The sequence below is a fragment of the Rhodnius prolixus genome, unplaced genomic scaffold, assembly GCF_049639745.1.
Source record: "Rhodnius prolixus isolate KJV_2025 unplaced genomic scaffold, Rpr scaffold_2, whole genome shotgun sequence".
Classification (NCBI taxonomy): Eukaryota; Metazoa; Arthropoda; class Insecta; order Hemiptera; family Reduviidae; genus Rhodnius; species Rhodnius prolixus.
The window spans coordinates 8,521,518-8,549,321 of NW_027411592.1; the positions used below are offsets into that span (position 1 = coordinate 8,521,518).

The window sequence follows — 27,804 nt, forward strand, 5'->3', positions numbered from 1 at the left end:
TGGAGATCTTCCAAATGCTAAAAGAAGACAAAGATCCAGGAAATATTGGCTAGTAGAGGCCAGGCTAAATCAGTTCGAAGATACTTTTTTTCTTTTTTGTCAGACTAGTTATGGATTGTTCTCCTGCCTTCCCCTTCTTGCTATTATGCCTGATCATTCTGTAATTGATCTTTACTTTCTTCGTGTTCTTATTCTGTTTCTTCATCTTCTTCTTTTAATTTTTGAATGTTACTATTCTACTATTCTTCTGATTATTTCTGTTACAGATGTCTTCTTGTTCTCGCTCGTCTCATGGTTATTGAATTTTAACTTTTCTTCTTCTTCTTCTTTTTGTAATTACCAATTTTATAGAGTGAGTTTCCTTCACAGAATATTAAGATTTGCAAATTTTGGGCCCTTTGCGTGTTATGACTTCAAAGCAAGCTCAAATCATTTTTTTTTTTTTAAGTTTGATTAACATACTTAATTAACTTTAAATCTATTTGAAGTCAAGGTTTACTTTAGAAGAATAACTATATAAAGATTCCTTAACATAATGAATAACATTAAGGGACACTAATAAGGAATCTTAAGACAAAACAACAAAACAAAGATCGCTGTTTTAATCCACATTAGCGTTTAGTTCATCCTCTAAATGGAAGAGTTTTTAATCTTGTAAAACTTTTCGAATTCATACCCATTTCACCCCAGACTTCCGGTTTAATATAGAAAAGTGGTGTGTAACCTTGGCATACACGGTAACACTTGTATAACCTTACTTGACTCAGTTGTATAGTGGAAGGTGGGTAGGTGGGGGTGGTGGAATATGATGCTCTATGGGTGGAAGCTGAGAGCTAGCATACAATCTCTTTGTTAACAAGTGTGCTGAAACGGGAAAACTGAAAGTATATACTAGGCCCCAACACCTGTAGTAACCCCCTAGAATACTACAAGTGTATAATCCAAGTAACAGACTACAGAGAGAGAGAAAGGATAATAGAAATTACTACATGTGGCCCTATAGTAATGGAATTGTACAGTATTACATTATGGTGTAGTTAACTTAGCATTAGCCAGATGTATTAACCAATAGAATGCTGTGGTAACTGGATTAAATCTTTTTTTACAAGCAAGTTAGACTTATGGACTTTACTTAACAGTGTCATAAACAGATTTCATGGACGCAATCGTATGGATCCGAACCGGAAGGAAATCTGTTTAAGAGGAAATAGTAAAGTAACTTCCTTCAAGCAATCATTAGATCCTTTATTTAAGGATCAAGTCATGTCTAATCTTCTCTGGTCAACAATAAATTTACTTTCTTTCAGAATTAACAACACAAATGACTAAGAACAGCTTTTTTTTTCAAAAGATCTTGTTAGATGTTGTTCATCTTCTTTTATTTGGATGTTGTTGTTGTAAGTGGCGTAGCAAAATGAGTGGCAGGTGATGTACTGATGCCTCGAGCACCATCCTTAAGAGAGCGCCGCGTTGAACAAATATTGTCCTGTTTATTATATTTATTTAAAGAAAATAAAATACTATTCTTATATTTTTAATATTTCTTCATTATAATTACAGAGCATTTGAATTAAGGTTACAGTAGATATATTTAAATATGAATATTTAGGTTTCGTGACCGTAAATTGTTAAACTTAGCGAGGAATCGGTCAAATAAAACAACTCGTCTTTTTGAGTTTCTGTAACTCAACCAACCCGCATAGCCACGCCTTGAAGAAGACAATATAGTATTTGTCGAAACGTTGGCAAAAAAGACGAGTTGTTTTATTTGACCGATTCCTCGCCAATCTTGAATCCTAAGTAGATATATTTATTTAATTTGATAAAAATTCATATGGGAATGATTATTTTTTAAAAAATTGTGAACATTATCGTAACAATTACATTTAGGTTAGATTAACTTTTGTTAGCGTCCAATAGGAAGAAAAAATAATGCCAATTTCAGTCATGATTTCGTTTGGCTTTTACCTTGTAATTATCGTTCATTGTTTTTGGTTCAGTTCAGAAGCAGGTAGGACTAAAGATACACCAACTTAACAATAACCATTAGGAAATATTATACAGATAATAAGCCCTGAAGATGACCTAGTCCCTAGGCCCGAAAGCTCGGCATAATAAATAATAAAACATGACTGAAATTGCCGATATACTTTTCGTTCTATTAACTTTTGTAGTTTGATAATAAGGTGGATAATGTGAAGTAAAGGTGAAGGGTTGTAGTTATGGTCGTAGTTGGCCGATTCTCAAAGAAGCCTTTTTCTATTACCGAGCGGTGAACTACAAAGATTTGAGTGGTTAAAAAGGGCTAGTAAGAAGTAAGGAATAGCAAATTAAATAATACATCGTTTTTTTTACTGGCATTCACCTAATTTGAAAACTAGAGACAAATAACAATAACTAAACTAGGGAACTTAAGAACAATTTAAGATTAAGAATAAATAACAGCTACACACTTACTGTCGTGTTAGGTCTGCTCAACAGCAGAATGTTTTGTTAGGCTAAAGAGTTTTTGGGGAATTTCTGATTCTTTGCCCAGTTTTTGTTTACAATGAATTGGGCTATATCTCCCATAGTTCCCCCCCCCCCCCCCCCAGCGACTGGGATAGGTTTTACCTCTAAGTGTACATTTCAGCGTGGTGTAAAGTTCTACTTATAATTAAATGTGGTCCAAATTTTCCTAAATTTTGTTAATTGTAAACTTGAGAATATTAATGTGATCGTGTGAGTATTCACGTACAGATTTGGTGAAAATTAAGTATTAGTCGAAATATTTTAGTCGACTGAAATCATTTTTTTCTCTGTAGTAGCAAAAACGCTTCTTTTTTGATCATTTTATTGAGTATATAAATTAGAACAGCCTTGCTAGAGATTATGATGGCTCCTCGGTCAGCTGAGTTGTGAGCGAATGAGTAAGAAGATGCTTATATAGCTTTCTCACTCTATCATAATTATTGACAATAATCAAATCTTCTAAAACACTTGGTAATTATTTTGATTAATTTAAGCGCTCCACATAAGAGGAATCGATGTTATATTTCCATGCTGTATTAATTTGAGAAGTCAGATATATTGGGTTACGTAAGTCGGATGATGTGGAGGGGATTCATTAATACTTCCTGCTTAACGCCCATAGATTTCTTCTTCATGTTGGCAGAATGGTGCCTGTTTAATTACTCAACACTCCTACTTATAGAGGGTAAGAGGGGGCCTGCCGTTAGTAGCTGAGTGTGGTGCCGAAGAAGAGGAGCCGTTCTACTCCCTAGTTAGGGTGTCATCCCGTTGGAGTGTCATCCCTTTTGAAAGTAGTGAGGATGTTTGTTTTTGTTGGATGGCCCTACACTTGTGTCGCTGGTGTGCGTTCAACACGTAAACCGCACTTAGTAGTTGGACTGGTGGCGGCTAATCCAGTCGGGCGGGAGACTTACAAAAGGTAGATCACCTCCCTTCATGGACAGAGCCCATCCAAGGGCACAAATCAACACGTACCATGGAGATGCTCTCTTCCAGGATGAGGACGGTGAGGATTTTCCTCTCGTTTTCTTCTTCTTCTACTAAACCCTCACCGTCTGCATTATATTTGACCAAAACTTTGCTCCTGCACGCTTATATACCAATAACTTGTGAAGCTGTATCTGCAGGAGCCAGGTTCCTGTGTGTGTGTGTGTGTGTGTGTGTGTGTGTGTGTGTGTGGGGATGTATGTTTTTGCGTCAGAGCCTCCTCTATGGCCGCTCTCCACTGGTAGGATTTCCGTCGCCTTTTGGGTGGTTGAACGTGGAAATTGGCTCGACAGATAGTTTTTGCTGTGAAGCAAAAACCTGGTTTCCATTATTAGAGAGTGAGGAGTGTACTTGTGTGGGTATGTGTGTGTCACAGGTTTATACAGGCACCAATGGTAGTTTTGTAAATAAGGGATAAGTATTGTGAAAAGGAAGAAGGACAGAGCGAACTCCACTCTCTCAGTGGAAGCGAACAGCAGGAAAAGAGGTATCTTACTTTCTGACGTAAAGAGACCAAACTACTACCTGGAAGGCGACGCTGCTATGTAGCTTAGCTCATCTGCATATCTATTAGAGAAGTTGAAGATTGTATGAACACCTCTCCCGGCAGGCTCTAAGATAGAAAAAGGCAGGTTCTCCTAAGGTAACCATCTTTGAACGCCCCCCTGTCCTTCTTAAGGCCTCCACCGTCTCCAAAGTGAGGATAAGTTGCGGCGGACAAGTTTTCCAAAGCAATTCTCCAACTTCAGCCTTCATTCTGCTGCTTCTTCTCCAGTGTGCTAGCTGTTTTCAATGTTAACTGGATAAATGAGTTTTCCAGACGGTGAGAGGACGCTTATGAGGAAAGTATTAGAGTTTGGCCGGGCGTGGAACTGGAACAAATCTGTTTATGGTAAACTCCTTTAAGACACTCTACTTCCTCTACTTTCTGGAAATACTCTTCGTTTCAAGTTAGGTTGCTGTTGAACGACGCAGTCGAAGGTTGTAGTTACTCGACTTCTTAAGACTGTTTGCATTAATTATTTCTTCTCCAATGGTCATTAGTTTTACTAAGGAGTGTTTACTTTTAACAACTCTTCCTTCTAGTAAGGGTGATGATGTTGAAGTTTATTTATGGAGTTCACTAGCGGAAATACACTTTTGATTTCCGGCGATTACGAAACATGGCTGTGTGCGGTTGCCTCCGTTAATCCATTTTTTAAAAATATATTTTCTTTAAAAAACTTTCTTATAAAGACGCTAGTGCCTTGATATATATTGTTAATTTTGTCCAACTTCTTCCCAAAGAGTGGAAACTCCTTAACAACAACGTTCTTCTATCTAAGCACGACAATAAGATGCTCCCGAGTAATTAAAAAACGCTTTTATTTATCTGAACGGTAATCAATAACTACACGAAGATGTTAACTCTTACCACATACAAAGGGAAGCCCTATATAAAAGCCACAGTACTAGCCACAATAAGGGAGGCTAGTGAAAGTGTGGAAAAGCGGTAACATCAAAGAAAATTGGGAAATACAAAAAAATACCTTAACAAGTATTGACCATCTGAGTTGTTGATGTTGCTGTTGCTGGCGAACAGTAGTCAGTGATTTTATTGCTAGTAAGACGCTACCATCGTCACCACTTAAGTTTGACGTCCACCATGAAATAGACTTCTAAAATGGCATCACTTTCCTCTTTAATTTCGAATCCTGTTTCGTCCTCTTCATCGGAACTTGGAGAAGGTAAGCGTTTTCTTTTTCGGACAATCCTTTCTTTCAGAATTGTCTTTTTGGGGATGGTATTTCTTGTTGGTTTGGATTTCTTAGCAACTCTGTTTTTCACAACAGAGAGAAGTTAATAAAGTGACAACAGACTTGGATCGTTTTCTTGCAGAGACGTCAGTTTAGGTGTGGGGTAAATACGATCTCAAATTTTCTTCAGTATAATTGCCGCGGTTAGTGTTCTGTCTTTTATGCTGAGTTGGCATTTTTCTGCAGTGAATTGGAAACTGAGCCAAACTATAACAGAAAAAAAGTAAAAATAATTGGCCATCTATCCCTACTGTTTGATGGCCATCTGTCCCGAATGCTAGGAAGAGATGGCTATCATGATAAACAAATCACAATGCGTACTTTTTGACAGTTTTAGAAGTTAGGATTCATTAATGTATACTGTACTTTCCTAATATGTAAAAAAAAACTTCAAAATTTCGACACATACATTCGCTGCAGCACGCAATATGTAACTATCATAAAATTTTTTGTTGAGACGATAATGTTTTTATTCTCTGAGTTAATTAATAACGCTTTGACGCGGACCAAAATGAACTCACTGTAGTCAGACATGAAGGTTCATCACTTGAGAGGTCACGCAGCGACGTCGGACGACATTTCGGTTAAATTTCGGCTATTGGACATCTCTCCCGATTGGCCATCTCTCCCGATTGGCCATCTCACCCGACTTTACCCTATAAGTTAAGGTGATGCATTTTATTTTGCGTGTAAGTCACGATTTTTATCGCACTATTACCAACTGATTCAAAATTGCTGAAGATAATGTTGCCAACATGATAAATGGTACACAATTAATTTTTTATCCCGATTTTAGGGCACACTGGTTTCCGCCCCTTTTTCCTTTATAGAAATATTGGCATCTTTGTTTTAATTGAAAGTTTCGAGTCAATTTTGTTGGTTTATTTATTTTTTTTTATTTTTTAAGCAATAGGCAGATTATTTATCCTACCATTTTACCTTCACAAATACACAAACTCTAGTCTAAGTCACAAAAAGAGCACTGATTTTTTGGGCTGTTCTTGTGATGCAGTGGTTATGAAGCGTAGATTTGTAAGTGGAAGAACATCTAATTCGAATCCCGCGAGAAAAAAACAAAAAAGGGAGCCGTTTACTGGTTCGTTTTTGAGAAATCTTGTTTTACAATTTATTATCTTCAGCGCATTTCTCAACATATATTTCTGGTGGCAACTCATTTTAGAAACTTTGATGTCATTACTAGAGTAAGAAAATATAACATTTGGTTAACCTTTATTTCCGATTTGCATTTAATAGTATTTACTCTTTGATATAGGTGAAATTCTATTTATTACGTTACAATAGTTCTTGCCTTTGAACATAAGTTCTAAAACTATATATATATCTGTATATATTATCGATAACAAACGGGCGAATGCATCTAATCCCAGGGCCGTACATAACTCAAGCAAAACTCAGTAAGGGATCTAATGGGGCACAACTAGTGCTGTTGGCCAACGGGCAGACCTACAGACAGACACCGACACATACAGAATACTGGAGACCTATAAAGGGAAGTGCTGCAGTATATCCGTCTGAGCTGGAGAAGCGGGGGTCTTACTGCCGGAAGAGTGATGTTACTGCACAGACTAACCAATGGGGATCCCCCTATTATGCTTAGTTTAGTCTCCGCTTCTCTCTCTCTGTCTCTCTCTCAGTGTATGTGTGTATATATATATATATCTATACACCCAACTCCCTGCACTCTCTTCTAGAAGAGCAGATGAATCGATTTGGTCAACCAGTAATATCTGGTGCTAGACTCTACATCCTCTACCTTCAGCTTGGTGTTCGTGCTCCCAACAACTTAGCCTTCCAAGAGGGGAAGATAGCCGCTCTCACCAGTCCCCACTATGTTACCGCTCCATAGATCCTATCCTTAGATCCTTCCGGGATAAGCTGGCCGAGAAACCCTTTACCATCATCAGATAATTGCTTACTTGTAAACATGAATGATGATCTAAATGGTCTTGTATTTATGGTTTATATATATGTTATGTTATACATGATTGATTTCAACAGTACTATGATCCCCAATATAGTACTTATATGGTTAGGGTTCATGTTTACAGTCAAAGACTCAAGCAATAGTTACACACAATCAAATATACACATTACGTTTATTTCGTACAATTCGTAGGTATATTACGTACAATAATTACTTGTATGACTGGGTTGCAAAAAGTGATACTTTAACGAGTACGGAATATTGCTACAAAGAACTGCACTCGAAAGAAACCTCTTCCGCTCTAGTCAACACAATACTTCTTGCAGCAGTCAATAAATAAATAAATAATGTGAAGAACAAGCACAAACTGATGTAGAATAAATAACGCTTGGTATATTGTATAATTACGAACAAACGCAACACCAAAACAATTCTCTAATTGATAAATCAGATCAAAACTAATCCCAATTCAGTAAATAAATCGATACATTATTTAGTTGCCAAATATCCCGCATTTTAATAATAATTATCCGGTGATTTACAGAACAGTAAAGATTCAGTTAACGTAGGTTTCATTGCTGTTTTTGTTGAATTAAATTAACACACAGTTCTATTTTTTTGTGTGTCTCTGTAGAAGTAAATAAGCTGGAATTAAACCAAGTAGGTAATGTAGTATGTAATTACAAACAGGCTATCAATATGTGTACGAAGAATTGGCCCCAGAGATGTGGAATTATGTTTAGTGCTCTAACCAAAATCGAAGATCAAAAGTTCTAAGTCTCAGTAGTTCGACGTAATTCAAATTAAAAGTTAAAGATTAGTAAAATTAAGGCGCCATGGTAGCCGAGCGGTTTTAGGCTAGACCCGTAAAGCTAAGATGTATTGTTTGGTTTAGTAGGTTCGATTCCCGGAGTTTAGGTTTTGGATTTTATTTAATATGTAGTTTAATATGAAGGATTTTAACAGTAAAGTAAGTTTACTAGTCGCCTGCGTCCAAGACAGCTGAATTTGGACGTTACTTCAATTGAAGTCAGGTGTCGTGATCAGAGAGCGGTTAGCTAACTTACTTGCAATTCTCTTTCATGTACCATTAAATCACATTTGAGACCAATCAAGAAATAACGTAGATTAAGAAGCTATAAGTTCGCTGTTTACTTCTTTTTCACGATTTTCTTTTTAAATATATTTATTTTCTCTCAATCCTAACATTGTAATTATGGTAGTAAGAGTAAGTCTAGTGAGCCTAGATCACAGCTAATTTGTTTTTCTCTTTCGAGTTCAGAGAAAATAAAAATGTTTGAGAGGTGGATAAGACGATTTTCCTATTACTCCATTCCTTAACAATTTATTTGTAGTTTTTCTGAAAATAGAATACATTCATTTGTATTAAAAATCATTTTTCAAAAAAAGAAAACTGTTTCAAAGTGGTTTATTATATAGTTTTCAAATTATTTAAACAACTCCTAACAGATCTGAGCTCAGAATTCAGGTTGATTGATGTACATGCTGCATTCTATCGGAGAAATATCTTACTTCCATCTCTTCACTTCATGGCAATATTCAAAGCCAAATGTTTAATAATAGGAACTTCTTGTCTACAATGTATTTTCTAAACACTTTTCTATCCTGTAATGTATTCTAAAATTCGTTCTTAAATACATAATAATTTTATAGATTTCTTTAAAATATAGGATCTAGTTATGAAATCTCCACCACTCATAGCAACAAAGAATCTTTTGAAACACTCTTATGTACTACTTTGACTCCTAAAATCTAAAGTAAATCAATTTTTCTTCAAAACTTAATCATTCTGTGATCAAATCTATAGTCATCAGAGTCTCGAAGTACCCATCTAAAGTTTCCTGGTCTAAAATCAAATTGACAAAGCGAATATGTGTTTAGAACGTTTACTAATAATAAGTCATTCATGAACACTTCTTATTCGACTTCAGGAGTTTGCAAATCCCTGTGCTGACCAGATCGCTAATTCGAGAGAGAATAAAAAAAAACTACACAGAAAGGATGTAGGAATTGAGTCTTATCTCATGCTTTGATACCGGAGGATTCGAAGCTTAAGATCTTCCACAGATTAACAGTGTTACCAAAGATTCTGAGTTTCATTCCGTCAAAATGTAAATAAAACAACTTACTTAAGATTGGGTGTTTTGTTCCTCTGACTAACTCCTGTAAAGATCCGGCATAAATCCCAAGAAGTAGCGAGAAGTCAAATAAGTTTCATGAAGTTTTTAAGGATCTTTAAGTTTCGCTTGACATCAAAAAACTTGAACGAAATCTTCAAAACTGGTCGACTAACTTCATAAGATTTGTATTTCTTCCATCCAAGCATCAATTACTAAATTAAAACTTGGTCTTATTAGATACTGAAAGTTAAAAGGCCTTATTATTTAAACAATAAATCTTGGAATTACCAATATTATGTAAATGTTTCAACTATACATACAATATATACATGAGATTGTAATGTTAGTACACTGAAGTGGAAAGGGACTTTAAACCATGCTACTACCGGTGATGCTGTGCCACAGGCAATGTGCGCCAATGTAGAGGGAAGTTCAGCTTGGTTCTGTGTATGTGAGGAATCTATCAAAGTAACAGATCTACTTTGTAGTTGGCAAAGCTTCCGCATCCTGCCAGGAATTCCCGCCACCGTTTCCTTCTACGCATTCCCTAATATAAATCCAATATTGTAGATTAACATCGTAGGAGACCCCCTAACTTTGCTCCTGGAGCAAACAGCCATTGTACTCTATGGATGTTGTTGTTTGTCGCAACATATCAATATTCTACAACCGTCTACTCATCTACTTTCATTCTAGTATTGTATTCAACTATACAAACTAGTTCGATTGGTGCCTCATTTAAACTTATCGACTGTTCAACTATAATAGATTAAATAAATAGCCAAATTTCATTCTCAATTCCCACCTTTATACTTCTTTTAAATACGTTTCGAGTTACATTGTCCAGAGGCCATCCTCAGCTAATTTAAAATCCTTTAAATATTTTTATTCAAAAACCATTTTTTTTACATTTGATTCCAGAATCACGAACACTGGAAAAAATTAATGTACGCCAATAATATTTTTTTAAATGTAAATTCTTATGTATTAATCAATATTTAAGGGATTCCAGATGTGAAACAGGTTAAAAAAGGCCAAACTCTCCAGCATTTTATATAGAAAGATTGATCCATCAGTTGTACGTATTCAAAAACATGGTTCTCTAATTAAAAAAATTCGATTTAAGTTTAAATTGGTTTAAGTTTAAATGGGATTAGATTCCATGGTAGTTGGTCAATCAGCCAATGCCAACTCGATCCAGGGAATCAGTAGCACCCCACTGGAGCCGCCTTCCAGTCTGCGTTTCTTTGGTGCTGTAAGTACAGTTTACTGTAGTAATAGTTTCGTCAAAATCTAATCATTTCAAGAATTGATATGCTTCAAGTATATGCTGGCTGTTTGACTAAAGTATAGAGAGCGACTCCAGGCTTATATTTCTTCGGCTAAAGTACCATTTCAATGAAACTCTTGGAGTTCTAACAATTGAAAGAAATAAATGAATGGCCTAAACGTTGAATTTAAGGAAAATGGCCCTAATACGAATTTCCCAGACCATGAAAATTCATTTTATGGCATTTTCATTTTCCGAAATGAATTTCCACTGTTCGGGCATACTTTTCTTTAGATATTTTACCATAAAAATTCGTCTTATCCACTCTACAAATTCGATTTTCCGGTTACTTCAGCAAACATGACAACAATAGCGACAAACGTTTTTGAATACAATAAAAGCTACCTGAATTAGTTCATTTTGTAACGATTCTCTCTCTGATTCTGTTCTCTAACTAAAACAATTCTTCCCTCTAAATGTATTATGCATTTGTAATTCACTTTGTGTGGGTGTGTGGTGTTCATGTTCAGTTAGGTGTACAGAATTTAATATTACTAAAACACTAAGAGAGAAGTCGTTACGTCACTTCCTTCATTTGTCTCTCAACTACCAAGTTACCATAACAACCGACCCACCTTCATTTGGTAAACAATTGCTGGTTAGGTACGCACACTAACATACACTCAAATTCCATACAATGTTACTAAGTGGACCGGTAGATGACGGAGGCTGGCAACTTGGGCTATACAACGAACAACCCATACAGCCCTGCGTGTAGTATATGAGTGAATTTGGAAGGTGCCAATTGGTTGATACAGAATGTTACTACATCAGTGTGTATATTCTTAGACCCACATAATATATATATATATATGTACGTTTGGAATGTGCCAGTCTTATTTGTGTTGGGAGGTAAGTTAATTCCGCATATTGCCACCAGGGAGAGTACGAGACACTGCTCTAGAAGTCTCTACTCACATTAACATAGCAAGCGGCTGAAATAACCATACTAAGGAGGAAAACAGCTCCGGTTTGATACTAACGCTGACTGAATGGTTTTGGTGACTTGCAAATCGGTTACTCCTTCTGGTCTTAACACACACATTCGTCATGCATGTATGAATCTGAGAACCGCAAGCCTTGATGTCATTCCTTATAGTCAAAACTGCCTGCCTCCTCCCACTATATGCAATCTACCATAGATATTACCGTCTCCTTGGTCTCTGTCAGTATGCATAAATTTGAATATTGCATTCACATCTCAAACTGGAAACATGTATTACATTCTCAGATTGCCCGAATTCAATTAGTTTTATTTCATAATGGCAACCATTCAAAATTCTAATTGAATCTAGAATTGTTTGTATAATTGCAAGGAATGTTGAATCTATTTGTTTAGTTACTTTGATTCGATTTGCATTTTCTATTTTGGGATTTCTTCGGAAATGCAAGTGTATATTTGTGTGAGCTGCATCCGTCTGTAATAAGGTTTCAGTCGAAATCGATCGACAAGAAGTATCCATTTTTAATAAGTAGTAAGTAATCGTCTATTTTTTCAGGCGGAGCTTAACGTCCATCTACCAATTCGGTGTTGTAAACGGAGGCGACTAGCAAACATACTTTACTGTAAATTTCTTTTGTTAACCATTAAATAAAATCCAAGGTCTATGACCGGGAATCGAACCCACTAAACCAACAATACATCTTAGCTTTTAATAGTTTTTCCACTATATTTTTGATAATACAAATTAAGTTTCTCAAAAGAATTGTTCGGAAACAAACTCTTGAACGTCGTCTTTCTTCAGAATACGAGTAGATTGAATATCAAGAATGGATTTTCGGTTGCTGTTCTGATTAGAAAGCTGTTCCTTAGTACTTTAGGTAAAGTAATGGTGCTTTTTTAACTATAACATTATAATTGTTAACTATGGAGGAAGGGGAAAAATAATTGGAAATGTGGGCGTATGGTTTTCAATTTTCCTCCCAAGCTGTAATCTATTCCGTTCTTCTGGAGCACTCTACCTCCTCCTTCAGAAAGTTGTTTTTAATAACCCAACCTTGTAAAGGTGCTGGTCCTTATTTTTGCTTCGTATTATCGCCAAACCAGTTGCCAGATCTAAGCTTGCTGTAGTCGTACAGCTTCAAAGTGGGAGAGCTTTTGGGCAAAAGCGTGCCTTATCTATTTACACCTACAAGCTGGAAGGCCGTTTCCACCGTCTCCAGTCTGCACGTGCTCTGGTAATGGGCGAGAGAAAGACTCTCCTACCACAGTCATAGGTAAGAACTTACCCAACCAGCTGGGCAGATTGGGTAACCCTGGACTTTAGACATGTTTAGAGCATCGTGTGTTGGTGATGATCTGATGAGAGGATGGTCCCAGTCAACATGAGACAAGAAATTAATGATAGTTCCGGTAGTGAAACGGTAACGTCGCAGTTTCCTGTTCTAACCTGCTCTTCATCCTTGCCACTTTTCTTTCCCGTTTTTCTGCCACACACACACCAGCGTGTTCCTGAATTCTACAGGATGCTGAAAGGCAGCCGTGGGTAGTACACCTCTGCATTCACACACATACCACATCCTGCAAGGAGGAGGGCACTTCAAACGAGCGGCAATAAACTTCCTTGTCAGTACGGAAGATATACGCCGGGTACGCCCTCACTTTCCTTGACGGCCATCCATCCATCTTCCCTCTTCACTATAGCTTTAGATATTTTCCATTTACTCTCTTACCGAACAGTTTTCGTCATTTAAAATGGAGACATAGAGAAGATCCTGTTTGTCTATTTTACTAATAAAACTCTTTGCCATTTCAAAAATCATTATTTAAACAAACTTCAAAGATTAATTTCGGTATGTTTTTTGGCATTTATGTTCCATTTTGACATCATACCCATCAGCCTTGAAGGATTTAGTTCTAAAACTATCAACCAAAAGGCAAGAAACTCTACAGTTTCCTGTTTCCACAATAGTTTGGAAAAAGATTTTCTTTAACCCTCCATTACGAGTACATATTTCCAACAAAGTCTGATTTCTAGGAGGAGATGATCCTGGGCGAATTTCTTATCTAATGTACAGGGTGGGGCAAAAGGTATGAACCGGTTTTAAAGGGATGTAAAACAAAAACAATTCAACCTACAGAAATTATGTTTATATTGTTTAATTCAGTACAGAATCTAGTTTTTTACATTAAGTTTCGAAAGATGATATCACGTAGGTGGCGGCCGTCAGCCGCGATGCACTCTTGAAGGCGAATTCTGAAGTTTTCAACCGCTCTTCTGCACATTTTTGGTCCTTACTTTTTCGAGGCGAACCGTCACTGTCACCGCTGAGCGCCATGTGACAATGTTGGAAGAGTTTTTTGAACCTGAGCTGGAAGAATTGAGTGAAGCAAATAATCTGGGAGACATCTGGTTCCAACAGGACGGGGCTACATCCCACACTGCTAGGATTTCAATGGCGAGATTGAGGCAAGTGTTACCCCAGCGCCTCGTCTCTTTGAGGGGTGACGTGGAATGGCCTGCGCGCTCACCAGATTTGAGCATTTGTGATTTTTTTTCTTTGGGGGTACATAAAGGAAAACGTTTTTAAACATCGTCCACATACCCAGGAAGAAGTTAAGGACAGAATCAGAGAGGAAGTTACGGCAATACCCATCGAAATGTGCAGAAGAGCGGTCTGAAAACTACAGAATTCGCCTTCAAGAGTGCATCGCGGCACTCTTATCATCTTTCAAACTTAATGTAAAAAACTAGATTCTGTACTGAATTAAACAATATAAACATAATTTCTGTAAGTTGAATTGTTTTCGTTTTACATCCCTTTAAAACCGGTTCATACCTTTTGCCCCATCCTGTACTTTCTTTCTAGGCCACAAAAATGGACTTATCGTTTCTTTTAGATAGGAGTTGGGGTCGCCCGAACAGAATGGTAATCCGCTAACAATTCTTGATCTGACACAAGCTTTAAAGGTCTTCACAGCGATCTGACAGGTCTGATAGATAGATGATCATCTAGTAAGAGAGAGTAAACATTTTCTTAGCCCATTGTAGGTGAAGTTAGGAAAGTGCCATTTCAATATAACCACCTTATTGCCAAAATTTGTTCTTATTGAATTTTCCCCAACTTTGTGGTGGAGAAGCTGAACTTTAAAAAAACAACTAAAAAAAAATAATGGGGTCAACCGGTTTAGTTTTGTTTTGTTTGGGCGCTTTCAACCCTCTTTTTTTTGCAGCAGCATAATGACTGGAGGCAACAACATCCTCTGGAAGGATTCCAGAACTTGCCAAATGTCCTCTACAGCTTTGGCCCCGACTACGATGGGTCTCAGTTTTCTGGAACTTCACTACCTCTACACCACAAACAGGGCGGTCTCGCAACTTCATCAACCCTCAAAGGCACAGACAATCATCATACGCCCACCTTTTTTTTTTAACTAGCTGACCGCTCGGCTATTCAACGAGTATAATAGTGAATAGACGTTTCCGCCTCTTTCTAGAGCTATATAACCACAAAATACCCGCCAACAGTATAGCATCCCACTTCCTGTTACAGAAGAATACGTTCAGCCTTTGACTGTACGGCTAACGATACAGCAGATGGGTTGGTCTTAGTACGATTTTATTTTACCATCCGCAGGTGTCACTTCCTCTTCCTGTCTGAACTAGACTCTCAGTACGAACTGTCCACCGCTCTCATTGCTATTTTAGATATACAGGATGAACCAGTAAGTATTGTCCATAGGCCTACTGTGTGTAGTACATCTAAAGTGGAGTTCAATGACGTATTGGCCAACTTCATATTTACCACTGTTTTTGAGTGACGTCACTTTTAATTTTTTTTAAAAAATCATTACTTTTTTGCAATAAAAATGTTATTACTCAGAAAGTTTTAGTCCGAATTCAATTCTGGATGACACGGTTAGAAAGACAGATAAATTTTCTAAAAATTGATACCCTTTCGAAGCATAAGTTATTGTTCAAACAGTTTCAATCTTCTTCCGAATGCTGGAAACATAAAAGTAATCGAAATTTATAAGAAAACTCATTAAGCCCTTAAGTGATCATTATCAGACCTAGGTGCCTACGTTTTCTTGTAAAACAAACGTAATTTCTCATACGAAGATAAAAGAAATCCTGGAAAATGATAAACCGTTTGAAAGCCCATTAAACAAGGAAACTGGCTAATAGTGAAAACTGATGCCATAAAAAAAAAAAAAAAAAAAAAAAAAAAAAAAAAAAAAAAAAAAAAAAAAAAAAAAAAAAAAAAAAAAAAAAAAAACAAGGAAACTTTTATAAAAAATGCCAGCACCTAATTCTGATAAGGTTCACGTAAGGGCCTAATGAGTTTTCTTAAAAATTTCAATTACTTTTATTTTTCCAGTTTCCGGAGGAAGATTGAGACTGTTTGGAGAATAATTTGTGCTTTAAAATGGAGCCAATTTTTAGAAAATTTATCTGCCTTTCTAACCGTGTCATCAGAATCGAATCCGGACTAAAACTTTCTGAGTAATAACATTTTTATTGGAAAAAAGTATGATTTAAAAAAAAAATTAAAAGTGACGCCACTCAAAAACAGTGGAAAATATGAAGTTGGCCAATACGTCATTGAACTCCACTTTAGATGTACTACACACAGTAGGCCAATGGACAATACTTACTGGTTCACCCTGTAAAAACATGAAAGGAATGATTCCCAATTTCAGTCTCAGAATTTCTTACTTTATTAAAAGTATTGCATTCTTCCAGATTTTCGTTCTGGAATTACAAAATTCTTAAGAACTACAAAATTTAAGTTCGCCAAAATACGAAAAGTAATAATTACAGACTGATCTCTTTCTTTCTCTCTAAATGTCCGTTGCGCTTTTGTCGGTGGTGAAACGATTGAAGTTGAGGGATGAAAGAGACAATTTTAAGTACGCCGCTTGGGTTATAACAGCTTTCCACCAGGCTTCGTAATATAGAATTTTGGTTCCCACTTCATCTACTTTTATCGGGTTCGATATGTTCACATCATTAGAAGGAAATATTCGATAGAAATATGTCCAAAATGGAAGAAATAAGTTAATTTCTATTTATGTTGAAGCAAAAGCTACGTAAGTCGTAATTATTATACATTTTTATCTAAGGCAGTGCTAATCGGTACTTAGTCGTTTTCTGGAGACCAGTTTTTTTTTTGTATGCAAGTGTAGAACGAGCCATCTTCCAACAAGAAAAGATGGAAATTCGCCCTTGGATAGCTTGTTCTCCCAAATTAAATCCAATAGTACAAATTTGGGATTTGATTGGTCCCGGCATTAAAAGCGTCCTTAACTTAGAAGGGCAAGGTTCAGGGCCGGATTTAGATGAAAAGAGGCTCTAGGCTATTCCACTTATGAGGCCCTTTCACCTCCCATTTTTAAGTTTGTAAATTACATGAGTGATAATAAAATACATCACTAAAACCGTGCTTTAGTGTTCACTGTTTTTAGAATAGCGTAACTTTAATTTTGCTAACAATTTGAATGTAGGCCCCTCTTGATTTTGAGGCCCTAGGCTGAAGCCTATAGGAAAATCCGGCCCTGGCTAGATCGTTCAGCATCTTATCCCAAGCTTGCTCCACCGGTTAAAGAATCTATTGGTACGTAACCATAGTGACGTAGAAGCATATTATACCCTACGCTTGATTCTTAAAACCAACCATCTGACGTAATCCCATTATATAATCCTATCAACAGTTTAATCAATTAGGATTATCGTTGGGTACGGTCAGCTCGTACTTTGTCCATTTCCTGAACAGTCAGAAGGTAGTTCTGTGTTATATCTTGCTGGTAATCGGGGAGTCCACTATTCCCTTATGGACTTCTTTCAGATTGTACCTATGGTCGCTCTACAACACAGCCAGCTTACTCAATAAATTCTACTTTCTCTGTCTGATCTAGCAACTTATCCTCATTGTTCCCTTCATTTGTAGCTTTGAGCTGGACACTTGCAGTACGATGATTGTATCCTCAATCTCACCTTTCATAGACTGAACTTCTAGTCTGTAAGTCACAACTTAGTTTACCCGAGGTTCTTGGTGACAAGTAATGCTTTATTAAACTTCTATTTAATTTCTTGCACGTTCACCGTCCCATTGAATGTAATCTAAGTAAACAGCAGAGTTTCGAGCCTGTAACTTTACCCCTTTTGGACAGAGCAGTTTTCATTTTCAAAAGAGTATTAAAATCATATGTTACATTCTTAAATACTTTTAACAATCAAAATACGATACTTTGTGTTACAGTCCATTGATGATAATTTGCCATTTTAAAATTGAAATATTTTAAACAATAAGGGCGGAAAAGAGGTTCCCGCCGCCCCCGCTAGAGTGATTTGAAAGCGGCGGTAACCCGGAGGAAAGCGTTTCCTCCTCATTCAAAACTCTGTCGCACTGTTCCCCGCCTTTTCTTCCCCCTACTTCACCGACACCACCACTCAGACAGCGTGTTGTCAAGCCGCCACCATTCACTACAACCGGCGGGCCATCGTTTCCCACCAATACCGTACCAATTTCCGGTTTGTTTCCGACTCTGGTCGCAATCACCCAAGTCAGTTCAAATAGCTGCGACAACACTGTTTTATTACTCTGTGTACGTCCGCTAGAGTTCTCTCACTCACTTCCGCTCTCTCTACTAATGTAGAATGTTTTCAATAGTGCTCGCAAAAGCTATTCAGTTGTTAGTCATTGCCATCTAGAGGTCTATATATATATATATTTTCAACTTCCTAAAATACAGCCATGATGGTAAATTATTTACAGAGAATAGCAGTGTTGCAATGCTGTTCAATACAAGTTCATAATTATTATTACGTTTTAATTGGCTTCCTACGACAAATAGTAGGACATGGTTGAAATGAAATGTATTGTTCATTAACTTTGATTACCAATTGTTACTATTTTCATCCTGGAATTTACTATTATAGTTTTTTATTTATTTATTTGCCAGCGTAGAGAAAGTGAGGGTATCGTGTAGTTATTTCCTTTGGGAATGCACATTTCTGGTTCGCTCAGGTGTCCTCAATTTCCTTTTCGCTGTCACCAGCCATAGTCTCAATTTCTGGTTTCCAAGGGAGCCAATGAGCTGGTAACACTTTATTAAATTTCTTCTTTATTTCCTGGGGACCTGACAATGACAGCTTCCGGTTCAAGATTGACCATCCGGAAGTACCGCTTTCTCGAAAGAAAAAATAGCTCGAACGCTTTACTTTGACCTTCGTTACCCTGTTACTAATCAATCAGACTAGTTTCTAGAATTGTTAGATGTGGTCAAAAGTTCGAACTTTACAATCTATCAGCCAAAGCACCTTCCATCATCCAATTGGTGCTGATTTCTTGCAAACTATTCGCCTGTTATAATTATACAAGAAATCAAAATAATCCCTTTTGCTCCCTACAAAATACTGTCCAGGCTTCTTTTCCAGGTGAAATCAACTTTATTGGTGGCAGAGCCACAGGCTTCTACATAAAGCTTTGATTATTATGTTTCGTTTTCGGTACATATATCGATGAAACCAAGTTACATTAAGTGCTACAGGGCTTCAAATTACTGTTTGATGTTCAAAATCAATTGAATTATTGACAACTAATTCTTTAAAAAAAGGTCTAAACATTGTTTTTGAAATTTATGTTGATAAATACTTGAGTATAATCTCATATTTAGTAATTCTTCTTAATATGCCGCATTGTCCTAAAGAAAATTTGTAAGTTAGAACTTAATTTGAAAGTTACACTAAATGAATTTCTTAAGATTTTGTAAAGTCCTGAAGTTTCTCTCAAGAAACCTCCAAATCTGTTTGAGAAATATTTCTTTTTAATATTTCTTATGATTGTATTTGTTTTCTCTTATTGTGTGAGAAACTTTCTAAACAAATGTTCGGAGTATTGAATGCTTGGCTCATTCCGCAACTGTCGGCCTAAGGGTGGCCCCAGGGGTGGTTATCTGAAAGATGTACTGAGAGGCTGAACATTGCTAAGAAGGCTGTAGTCGACATACGTATGTTCGCAAAATTATATTTTCTACTTTTTCTTCAACTGTATTGATATTAATATTTCTGTGTTGAATTCCAGAGTTTGTTTACTTTATTTAGATGCCTACTAACTTGCTTCCCCTAGGGCGCTACGTCCCTTAAAACAGGATCTGATCTCATCGAATTAGTTTACTCCAAAGTTCTAGGTTTTTCCTTCAGGAACCTGGGTTTTCATGACGGCCTGCCTCATCAATCCAATGATCTTGGGTTGGGCACTACTCCAGCCTCTACGGCCAACTCTTTTGCAGCCACTATAGGACATATCTAAGCCATTTTCTTCTTACCTTTGTTTGGCCAGCTATCATGTGACTGCCAAAGATGTTCTTGGAGTTGCTAAAGATCAAACAACATTCAACCCATTTATCTCCATCACTCAGGCATGCAGGGTTGATCTCTGGGCCATCGCTTGCGTTAAGCGAACTCTATCCATGCTTTAGTTTACCATCGTCTACTCTCGATGAACAAACACTGACATACGAGGGTCGTTTGAAAAGTCCGTGCAAAGTCAGAGAGATAGCACCACTGGCGCGTATCGAGGTTATGTTTAGTTAGTAACATCTCTTGGAAGAACACACACCAAGTTTCAGCCAGATCGGTCTATTTCTTTGTGTTTGGCATTCGTTTGAATCGAGGAAGTCGAGTGATTTTCAAAAAATGGACGAAAAAGAATTTCTAAACACTACTTTATGAAAGGCAAAACGCCTCAGGAGACTAAAGAGAAGCTTGATAAACATTATGGTGACTCTGCACCTTCGATTAGAACAGTTTATAAGTGGTTTCAAAATTTTCGGAGTGGCCATATGGGCACAAGTGACGCTGAACGTTCTGGACGCCCTGTTGAGGTTATTACTCCAGAAATCATTGATAAAATCCATGATATGGTGATGGATGACAGAAGAGTGAAGGTGCGTGAGATTGCTAGTGCTGTGGGCATCTCGAATGAACGGGTACATAATATTTTGCATCAACATTTGGACATGACAAAGCTATCCGCAAGATGGGTGCCGCGATTGCTCACGCTTGACCAAAAACGAAATCGTGTGAAGTGTTGCAAGGACGGTTTGCAGCTGTTCCAGAAGAATCCGCAGGACTTTAAGCGTCGTTTCGTCACTGTGGATGAAACATGGATACATCACTACACTCCTGAGACCAAAGAACAATCTAAACAATGGGTTACCAAGGAGGAATCTTCGCCAAAAAAGGCGAAGACCGTTCCTTCGGCCGGAAAGATTATGGCGACTGTCTATTGGGATTCGCAAGGAATAATCCTCATCGACTATCTGGAAAAGGGTAAAACTATTACAAGTGCATATTATTCATCGTTATTGGACCGTTTGAAAACCGAGCTGCAAGAAAAACGCCCACGATTGGCCCACAAAAAAGTCCTTTTCCATCACGACAACGCACCAGCTCACACCTCAGCAGTTGTGGTCGCAAAATTAATGGAAATAGGGTTCTAACTCGTTTCACATCCCCCCCTATTCTCCAGACTTGGCTCCCTCGGACTACTATTTGTTCCCCAATATGAAGAGATGGCTGGCGGGAAAAAGATTTTATTCAAACGAGGAGGTGATTGCAGAAACGAATGGCTATTTTTCAGACTTGGACAAATCCTATTATTCGGAAGGGATCAAAAAACTAGAGCAGCGTTGGACGAAGTGTATAAGCCTAAATGGAGACTATGTTGAAAAATAAAAAAGGTTTACCCCAAAAAATTAAGTAGTTTTTATTTTTGCACGGACTTTTCAAACGACCCTCGTACAAGGGGAGTTACAGTACAGTCTTTTAGGTCGTTATTGGATTCGACGCTTTAGCCACTCTAATAATAATAGCTATTTCCCGTTTACAAATTTTGGGGCTATACACCTTTTGTTATAATTTTCATTCCCCAAATCGGAGAATTTTCTATTCTTCAAGATCTGCATTGAAATAAGTCACCGTTTTGATTACTCTCGTACAGAAAATTAATTTTGCATTCAGCGACAGATTTTTGAACCAAACTTATCTTCAAAGTTAGTAAAAACATCAGTTTATGTCTACCACTAAGTAACCTAGTTACGAGACAATTAGGGAAGCTGTGAGCAGAGGATAACATTGATAAATTCTAACATCATCTTAACTTAAAAAAAAAAAAACTTGTTTAATTGAAAAATTAAACTGTTTATTGTTTGGAGCAGGTTAATGAATCCAAAAATCGAACGCTAAATATCCAGGGAATTTCAAAAGGACGCTTATGAGTTTCTAAACGAAATAAAGGCAATTAGTGTCATCATGATATTTCAGTTAACAATAATCAGTTTTGGAACATGTTCCATGCCGCATCTTTACTAAATAGGGTTATTTTGGAAATTGAATTAAATTGTTAGTATGGAACCTAGATTAGATTAGTGTGACGGGTTTGATTGGGTTTGATGTTCTGTCCTTAGGGTTTTGCAGTGAGGGAAGAAAACTCAGGAAGGGAGCAGTTATTCTTTTTCCTTAGAGCCAAACTCTCAGCCACTTTGATCTTACTTTTTTCCTGACATAACCAACTAAGCATGTCTTGGATAAGTCTGTACCACAGAGGACTTAAATTGAATCAAAATTCAATGTGTTCAATCACATCAGCTACATTACAGTTGAACTTATTCATTAACGGGAAACGCTTCTTTGAGATCCTTCCAAAATTCCCAAAACCTCCTTCGTACCCCAAATTGACCCCAGCATTTACTAATGATTAATTATTATCATTGGGCACTTTAATTAAATTTGAAAGAGGAAGAGTTTAGCTAAGTGATTAGCGTACTGGATTCCCACGCGGAGATCCCGGTTCCGAAACCAGCTGTTGGTCCTTATATTCTGTCAGAGACATAGTTACAGAGAACAAGTATAATGCTACTCCGTTGTCTAGTTATAACAAATTTTAAGTTAATATCTAGTACGCATTAAATCTAAATAATTGAAAATATTTATATATATATTTTTTCATGATATCACCTACGCAAATATTATTTGAGTCTCGATGTTAAGGGCGAATTTACATGATATGAAGCGCTTAAAACCGTCTGTCATGTTGTGTTCTGGTGAAGGGATAGAATATGATAGCCCTCGTACTTTAGGGCAATATCGCTTCCCTGTTATTTTCTCTAAATTTTACCCAATAAAATCCCCCTTCTCTCGCTGTCTCTCGTTAGAAATACTATCCCAGATTTAAATTACTTAAGTAATTGGGGTTGATTTTCTTGAATTTTTACCGCAAGCAGGCAATTTACAATCGTATTCTTCACGAAGTTTCTTTTTTTTTTTTTGCTTCTATCGTTCGTTTTTAAATTCTTATGATTATAGAACCGGATGTAATATTTGGCCTAGATTTTAACATAAGATCTATCGCAGTTTTTTTGTTTCCTTACTTCCACCAAAAAAATTAACTTTTATATTTAAATAGATCTACATAACTGCGAGAGATTAACAAAAGAATTATTGGTTCACTTCCGCTCAAACTAATTTGATTCTATGTTGTAATTTTACCTATTTCCTTAAAATTACTATGTATTAATATTATAACAGATTGTGCGACCACAAATTGCGTTTGAATAATACTAAAAGCTTAACTTTTCAGTTGTACAAAGCTCAGTACGAGGGTTATAGTGCCGCCTCTGCAAACCTACTGTAATCCTTAAAGCCCTGCGACCCAACAGGAAATGAACTCCTTCACTTGACTTCTCCGGTTTCACCCTACAGATTAGCACGAATGCTGCCTTAATCAGCGGCATGTCGCAGAAAGGTTAAGAGGCCAGTAAAATTGTTTATTTGAAATTTCTCTCTTTCCCGTTTTCCTGTTGCCGACTGGAGGACCACAACAAGAGAAGTGCAATTTGGAGTTGCTGATGAATCTTAACTTTTAAAATCCGAGCATTTGTTCCGGAGCTGTTGAATGCTTTATTAGTTCAAGTAACCCCAAAATTTGAGAGAGGTGAGAGACTTGAGCAGCCCCTTACTCCAGGTCAATAAGAACAACATCTCCTTACCAACAAGAGACTTAAAAGAAAAGTTACGCAGCGAATTGTACGTCAATTTACCTCCTTCAATTTAATTCTGTTCAATTAACCCTAGCAGACTAGCCACGTGTTCATAATTCCTCAACAAATCCACATTTCACGTTTATTAAACTTAAGTACATCAAACATAGTTTAGAAAAAAAGTTAGGTTGAAGTAAGCCCTATTTTCTCAAGTGGGCTTTATCTCTAAGTGATCCGGTGAGATCATGCAGAAAAGCAATTATACTTAACTGATCATTTCTCTTGTTATCTAATTAAATAAAATCATAGATTAAGACCGGAAATGGAGCTCGCAATAAATTTTAGCTTTGCGTTTCTCGTCTCTACCTGCTCAGCGTTCATGGTGCCTTGATCTTTTTTCAGCGCGATTTGGGTATTTTCTGGCTAAATATAATTTTAATATCGTTCTCCTTAATTATGGTTACTTTAATTTGACTTAATTCATTCATGATATTTTATCAAACCTCTTTATTTTTCTTATATTTTTTTAAAATTTTTTAGTCAATCTGTACAAATATATACAGTAAGTAAATTAGAAGGTGGATGAGATATATTGGTGCGTGATGAGCAGGAGGAGAGAAACTACCCAGCGGTAGCACTTTCGACAGGAAACCGATATTGATGATGACGATTATCTTCAGACTGCAAGGACGTCGCGGGGCCACTGGCGATTCAGTCGGCGAGGAGTATTAGGGATGTCAGAGGAGGCGAGAGACATTACGAGAGAATTAGAGCAACTAGAGAGAGCGGTATGGAATTTTTGATATTTCGTCTTGGCGAGTTCGTGTACGAAGGGGATGTTGAGGTCGTTGTGAAGAGTGAGGTTAGTCACCGTAGAAAGGAGTAGTTTTGATTGAAATGTCTGTACAGTCCGTATGCTTGTGGGTTTGGCTGAACCCCACAGCTCTAGACCGTAGGTCCACTTAGGTTTGAGAATAGTGTTGTATATCAAGCGTTTGAGTTCAATGGGTAATTTGGAGCGTCGTACAAGTAGTCTGTAAATCAGTTACGGACTTTCTGTGATTACTTGTCTTTTAAGTCTAGGTTCCAAGTGAGTCGTTTGTCTAAGTAGAGCCCAAGGTAGCGCACCAGATCTGTACAAAGAAGAGGACTGCTGTTGAAGAGAACAGGTGGACAGGAGCCCCGCCGAAGAGTAAACGTGGCATGCTGGTGGCATTTCTGTGGGTTCATTTTAATCCGCCACTTCTTTGCCCAGGATCCTATTTTATGTAAGAGTGTCTGCAATTTATCAAATCTCAATCATTTATTTCCACACAACTGAAGCTGTATAAATTGATTATTGTAAAGTATCCGTTCCAGTTAATTTATTGGGTATTTTAAATCCAAGGTCCTCCATTCTATCGGGGATTGGGTCGACAACACTACCCTGCAATACCTTTGTTCGTCACGAAACCTTAATTGAAAAATTGAGGAGGCTAAGGTCCCCTACATGGGCTGTTAATGACCAAGGAAGAAGAAGTAGAAGAATTTATTTTGAATAGGATTCTATTTTGATAATTGTAATTTGAAAAAATGTTTTAGTTGAAGATTTTTATTAATTATTTTTTATTACTATTATACTTATTAATTTATTTAATTAATATAAATTAATTTTTTTAATTATTTCACCTCTCTCCAATGAAGTGTAACACAGGCACGAAACTCCTTCGAAGAAGTATTCAGTAATACGAATAATTAACAATATAAAATTAATTACTTTAATATTATAAAGAACTCTTCTAAAATATTAAATTACAGCTCATTAATATTCACTCATTAACCATTTTTTTCAAATGAATTAATTTGGAAAAGTGGAGTTATTCACATAATATGAATAACAAAAACTAAATTTCAGTAAATAAATTTAATATTTTGGTATTCCTTTTCTCTAGTTTGTTTAGATGTGGAGTTAAGGGGTATTGTCTGCCATGAATTATGACCGTACGAGTTTTTTTAATAAGCTGCCTTGAACTGTGCGGAGTGGGGGAAGTAGTGACGTAGGGCTGGGAGAGTGCACACTACTACAGGAACTGGACTTGTTTTGGCAAGGGAAAGGGCCTACTGCACACACACTGGCCGAATATATTATTTTAAAAACCCACATTCATCAGAGCATAGTTCACCGGTCGGACCGCCAGCCGGCGCTAGCTTCTCTTATATTCTAACCGATCGATTTGTTAAGCATGCGCATTCTAACTAAGCGAACTAGTGGAGTAGCGTAACCCCCAAACAAAAACAACCGGAGGCTGGAGAGGAAGACGACGAAGTGCAGGCAGGGGCACTTTCTAACACCCACAGGTTTCGGGTCGCCGGCGGCCGCTATACTATTATCCTTGGGTTCCTGCCTTTACTCTTGGGTCTCTTGTTTTGTTGTGAACGTGTGATTGTGTGTGTGTGTGTGTGTGTGATGTATGTAGGTACGAGCGCGCACGAGAGTGTGTCAGTGCGTCGGCGTGTCCGGCCGCCATGAGTGTGCCGATTGGTGGGTACCACAAGGAAGAAGCCCTTGTGTTTGCTTTATGTGCGTGTATGTATGTATGTGTCCATTTAGTGTAAGCCGGCTTTTAATGGCACAGGCGACGAGGGCTGTTCCGCCAGCTAGTGAGGGACAGCGCAACTAAGCCCCTATTACGGATAGTGTCCGGAGAGAGTTTGAAGAACGGGTTTTTGTGTGAAGGCAACAGAGGGTGGGTGCTACCAAGAAGAGGGAACTGTAACCTGTGCGACTGGGAACTGGATCTAGTGCCGGGACACTAAACCTTACATCATTCCCTCTCCCTCTCTCCAAACTCTAACCACCGCTCTACAGTAACCTGTGTATGAGTGTACAGCCAGCTAGCAAGTCTAACCCTAAACTCCGGAAGTAACCTGCGGCAAGCAGGAAGTCAAGGTAGCGCAACCACTTCCTCTATTCAACCACTTGGTAGAACCTCCCTTCCCGCCACTCTGTGCCCCCGAGTATTTTAGAATATCTGTGTGAGTGAATTGTACTTTTTAACGACCAGAGAAGAGAGAGAAGGAAGAGGTATGTCTTTAGTAACTAGTTATTAATTAAACAAAAGTAAAAATGCCAGGTTTTTTAATATACAGAATTAAATACAGTTTAAAATACAGAATAATAAATATTTTAAAAAATAATTAACCAACTTAAATAACTTTATTATTTTTACTGTCTATTAAATTACTAGTTATAAAAATTAAAAGAATTTCTGTGAGTGAAACTCAAAACTAAAATAGTTCCATAATTATTTTTCAAGTAACATTTTACAGGCCATTATAACTATAACTATAATAAACACGGAACTGCAAAAACAAATATTAAATAAATAAGTTAATAGTTAGCCTGCCCTGATCGTAGAGATCTACTCTGTTAGAGTAACCTGCTTCTATATAACTTTCCTTTACTTGTTAGCTTTGTTTATAATATTGTTACATATTTCTATCTTCATTAGTTGATATAAAATTATTTTTCATTTGAATTTCAGATACGGTTTAAAAAGTATTTTTTTTAAAGGTGTTTTTGGACTGTATATTATAATACATCTCAAGGAAGCTGTAGAAATAAAAACAGAATTCTCGTTTTTAGAAGATAGGGTATGGGTGGATAGACCAACTATCTTTTAAAGCTCCCCCACTTAAAATCTTCGTTTTGAGGAAATAATTTTCCAAACACAAGAGATTGGTCAGTTACTGGAATGCTTACAAAAAGTTAAATGTTAATCTGATGGCCCAATTTTCAAGAAAAACTTAGAAAAAACGAAAAATATATATTTTTTTAACTTATTGCAATATGATTAATATAATCGTTAATTAAATCTATTAAAGCATGCATTTTTCCCCCTTGTATCTGACTAGTTTCGGATTTTCAGCTATCTTCTGAGAGTATTAATTAGTAAACGAAGAGTTTGATTTCCTCTTACAAAGCACACAACATTTGCTGACGAAGTGAAGGAGGTTACATAGTATGTTTTGTTCGAGGCGCCACGATAGCTGAGTGGTTAGAGGCGCGACCAACAAATACAACAGTTCGTATTTTGTGTTGGTTTAGTGGGTTCGATTCCTGGTCTCGG

The 27,804-nt window shown here is 37.1% G+C and overlaps 1 protein-coding gene across 7 annotated transcripts in view; it reads left to right on the forward strand.

Annotated features, from left to right (window-relative positions):
- LOC141448883 (agrin-like) overlaps window positions 1–27,804 on the forward strand; it is a 397,223-nt gene that overhangs the window by 311,122 nt on the left and 58,297 nt on the right. The window contains exon 1 of one of the 7 annotated variants that reach the window (XM_074117700.1): window positions 26,211–26,759. The exons of 5 other annotated variants lie outside the window; for them this stretch is intronic. The gene's annotated coding sequence lies outside the window, so the exon portion shown is untranslated. Of the gene's footprint in view, window positions 1–26,210; window positions 26,760–27,804 lie in introns of those variants that run through there. One more of the 7 variants, XM_074117701.1, reaches the window with a different exon arrangement.